Here is a 4389-nt window from a genome sequence, read left to right as displayed (position 1 = left end):
AACTTCTTTACAGTAAGGGTCACAGAAGAGTGGAACAGGCTCCCCAGAGAGGCTGTGGAGTCTCCTTCTCTGGAAACTTTCAAGGCTTGTCTGGATGTGTTTCTCTGTGACCTGAACTAAATTGTATGGTCCTGGTTTGGCAGAGGAGTTGGACTTGATGGTCTCTTGGGTCCCTTCCAGCCCCTGACATCCTGTGATTCTGTTCCTGAAAGGAAGGTCTTGACTCCTACCAAGTCACATGGCTTCCATTCTATGGCTCAATCTCAGACAGAATGTTTACACTATTCAGTTCTGTGGGATATGTCAAGTCCTTTCCATCTGGGCAACTTACTTCTTGCAGGTAAGTGTGGAATTTGGAAGTGGTGATGGTTGCTTCAGATTTGTCTGATCTCACAGATAAACTGTGTCTGATTGCCAGGCAGAGTGCAGTGTCTGGGGTGGATGGAAGTGAACAAAAGTTTCACATTTGGAGACTTTCTCTTCAAATACTGACAAATTTGATTGTACTGCAGCTTGCTCTGTGCATTGCAGTATTGAACTCTATGTCCTTATGTTGAAGCTAATGTGGGCTCTATACCCAGGGCACACTCAGTGTGATAGGAGATGAAATATGTCTGCAAGAGGCATGTCAGTTATATTTGTGGAGATGAAAAGACCAGTTCTTAGCCAGGATGGTGTTCAACTTACCTGCAGCAACTGACTTACTGCCAGGCAGAGCAAAAAAGAATCAGCTTTGCAGTGGAAATTACAGTGTGTTTAAATAAGTGTGGCGTTTTCCCCCATTTCTAAGGGCTCAGGCAGAAACATCTGTTAATCTGTTCCTTTGGGACAGTAAAAGGCTTTGCATCAACACATGCTGACTAACAAGTTGCTAGTGTCAAAATGACTGAAAGGAAGGAATTCCAGGCCCCTTCTATTGTTGAAGGAGAGAGGATGATTTCATGCCAGAACTCAACCACACCATTTTATATACCATCACTTCTCCTTTACACTGTACAACAGATGGAGAGAATATGTTTTGTGTTGATGTATCCCACACATCTACATATAAGCAGTAGGTGTACTACTCCATTCTATGAGATTTTCTATGGACTGACCTTTTAGTACAACAAGATCATTTATGTATTTAGAGTTAAACATTTGGTTAAGAACCTTGATGAACTGAGATATGGAATGTCTTCTTCAGGGCAAGTAGCGGTTTCTTGCTTGCTGCTTAAATAACTCTATTTCACAGTATCAACAAGGTTGGAAGAGACCTCATAGATCATCAAGTACAACCCTTTACCACAATTCTTAAGGCTAGACCGTGGCACCAAGTGCCACGTCCAATCTTGTCTTGAACATCTCCAGGGATGGCAACTCCACCAACTCCCTGGGCAGCCCATTCCAATGTCCAATGACTCTCTCAGTGAAGAACTTTCTCCTCACCTCGAGCCTAAATTTCCCCTGATGCAGCCTGAGGCTGTGTCCTCTTGTTCTGGTGCTGGCCACCTGAGAGAAGAGAGCAACCTCCCCCTGGCCACAACCACCCTCATTTCCCTACCACCAAAATAATTACTAAACAAATCTTGCTCTGATGGCTGTTCTGTTTTTCTAATCCTAGCAGATGCATTAGCAATGGTCCCCATACTGAGTTACCATGCTGCTAGTTAAAATGGTTTGATCTTATGCCACAGTGATTTTTTGCCACGTTCTTATTGCTGCTTAGTTTGTAAGTTAGAGGCAGAGTTCATTAATACTTTTATAGCTGATAATATGCTTCTCTGGGACATAATTGACATCACTGTAGTTGCAAACCATGGAATGAAAGGCTTTTATGTGTTCCAAGTGGTTACTTCATGAGCTGCTTTCAACCAACTCTTTTAAAAAATAAAAAAATAATAAAGGAAACCAGGAAACATGTACCAACAAATTTAAGTTCTATTCATAAGGATAGAGATAACTAATGGGAAATAGGTCTCAATTTCTTCTGAGCCTGCTCAGAGAATGAAAGAGTCATTTAATCAGAAAACTGTCCTCTAATTTGAATTTATCAGAAGGCTCACAAATCTCTACTGCTGTGAGTGTTTATTCAGCCTGATAAGATATATGAGAGAGTAATTAAAGTGAGAATGATTTTCAGCTCCTCAGTACAACAAGTGACATCAACATACAGAACCAAGTCCAGAAAAGGGCTGATGATTCAGGGACTGAAGCATCTCTTCGATGAGGAAAGGCTGTAAGAGGTGGTACTATGCAACCTGGAGAAGAAGAGAGAAAACTCATCAATGTGTATACATATCTACAGGGAGAAGGCAAAGAGGCTGAAACTAGCCTCTTCCACGGTGCCCAGTATCAGGACAAGAGGCAAAATGGGCATAAACAGAAACATAGGAGCCTCCATCTCAAAATCAGGTAACACTTTTTTTTTTTTTGTGAACACTGGCACATGTTGCTCATGAAGGTTGTGGAGTCCTCTTTATTGGAGATATATCAAAAGCTATCTGGATACGGTCATGGAAAATGGGCTTTAAGTGGCTCTGTTTGAGAAGGGTGGCTGGAGAAGAAGAAATCCAGGCATCATTTCCAATGTCATTAATATATTCTGTGATAAAGACACACATCAAATGAAACTCAGGGAGGTGATCAGTTCACAGAGCCACTTATGAAACAGGCCATTGCTCTATAGGTTATGATACCTTTTTGTCAGGGGGACAGTGTAATGTTGTCTTTCAAGGCCTTTGCCATTAAATAGCAGTGGGACCTCAAAATAAATTCCATTGTCATTTACATTGCTGCAGTTGAAAGCAGTATTTTTCCCACACAACTGAAATCAGTTTTGTGCTGCAATAAGTGTACATTATTGTAGTAGGCCTTCAAGCATAATGAACAATAAGCCCTTGGATATATTTGGTGTTATAGAAGTCTCAGGACAGTCAGCTCCCAAACAAGCTACAGCTACATCTGAAAGGCAATTAATAGTTAGTTGAAGTTCCTGTACTCATTTCAACAGCACTACAGAAATATGAGTGAAGGAAAGATTTGGCCTATGGAGAGAGCTGTGATAAAGATGAATTAATGTAATAGATTTTTCTAAGGCTTACACAGGTACAACTGCTTGGTTTTATTTAATTTTAATTCTGAATGTAAAGAACAGTTTAAACCAGAAGAAGCTGGAGGGGGGAAATGCCTATTAGATCATTGAGTTATTCTCCTACCACTGCACAAATGTTTATTATTATGCATTTTCAAGTATTTTGTCCAGAGCTGCTCTCTAAGTCAGAACTGACAGGGCTCCCAGCCCTTGGAGAGGATTAGGATTTCCTGTCTAATAGCCTTCAGGATGTTTTTCAGATAGTCTGTCTTTTCCCTTTCATAATTTCCTTCATGTAGTTCCAATATTTCAAGAAAACATTAGGAGACCTAATAAAGAACCTTTTATTACCTGCTTTCTGCTGATAACTCACAAGGAAACAACAGCTACATCTTTTGGAACAATGCAGCTTTTCCTGCTCCAGCAGAGCTGCAGTGAGAGTACAGACCTCCGTGTTATAGCTAACATTGCAACCTCCAGAAGGAATTTTAGATTATCTTTCACAGACAGGAATGTTAATTTTCTTTCTTGCTGTCTTGTGAACACATTTCTCTTTTGTTTGGTAGCAGGTATCCTTAAGCTTTTTGTTTCTTTGCTCCCTCTCACACAGATAATTTTGTTCAGGTACTGTCAGTTTTCTTTCTCCAAAGTCTTGGGTAATTTTTTACTAAGAGTTCTTTCAATTTTTTAGTTGGAGGTTTTGTTTGTTTGTTTTACTGTTGTTTCTCTGCACTTACCTACTCTGTTTACTTCTCAGTTTCTTCTGACATTTTCTTTTGGAATTCTCTCTTGCACTCTGTTACTCCTTTGTTTCATCACTTTCTCTTTTTTCCCCATGTTTCCAGCTATTCATCCACATCTCCCTCTGCATATTGTAGAATTGATTTATTTTCATTAATTTCCTCTGGACTTTTTTTCATACAGAAAATGTTATGGATGCTGAGGAACAGGATGTTTTGTGGTAGAAATATCTCATTTCTGCCTGTTGATTATTTCATGGGATATTCTTAAACAGTGATTAGATCAGGCTTATAATGAGGTGAATGACTTGGCACAGAGGGGAGAATTAGGATCTGGACCCAATACAAAAGACTGTAAAATGTAAACTATAAAAGCATTCATAGGATTTAATGAACTTCACATATCTTTAGCAGTGAAACAGTGTCTTGTTGCTAAACTGGAATCCATGGTGACATGTTTGCTACCTTTCAGGTCCTACAGACAGCTTTAGAAAGAGGTGCTGATAAACTCCAAGGCCTTGTCCATTACAGAAATTGAAAAGCTCACAATGCATTTAGACAAAGAAAGAAACACTA

At 39.8% G+C, this 4389-nt stretch overlaps 1 long non-coding RNA gene across 1 annotated transcript; it reads left to right on the top strand.

Moving 5' to 3' along the window:
- The first annotated feature begins 222 nt into the window (after positions 1-222).
- On the top strand, positions 223-4389 carry LOC135178153 (uncharacterized). The gene is made up of 3 exons (XR_010303391.1): positions 223-340; positions 2123-2394; positions 4286-4389. It is a non-coding gene; the product is annotated as an uncharacterized LOC135178153 (long non-coding RNA).

Source organism: Pogoniulus pusillus, chromosome 9 (genome assembly GCF_015220805.1).
Source record: "Pogoniulus pusillus isolate bPogPus1 chromosome 9, bPogPus1.pri, whole genome shotgun sequence".
NCBI classification, from domain to species: Eukaryota; Metazoa; Chordata; class Aves; order Piciformes; family Lybiidae; genus Pogoniulus; species Pogoniulus pusillus.
The sequence above is the reverse complement of the archived record's forward strand: the minus strand, read 5'-3'. Positions and strand labels throughout refer to the sequence as shown.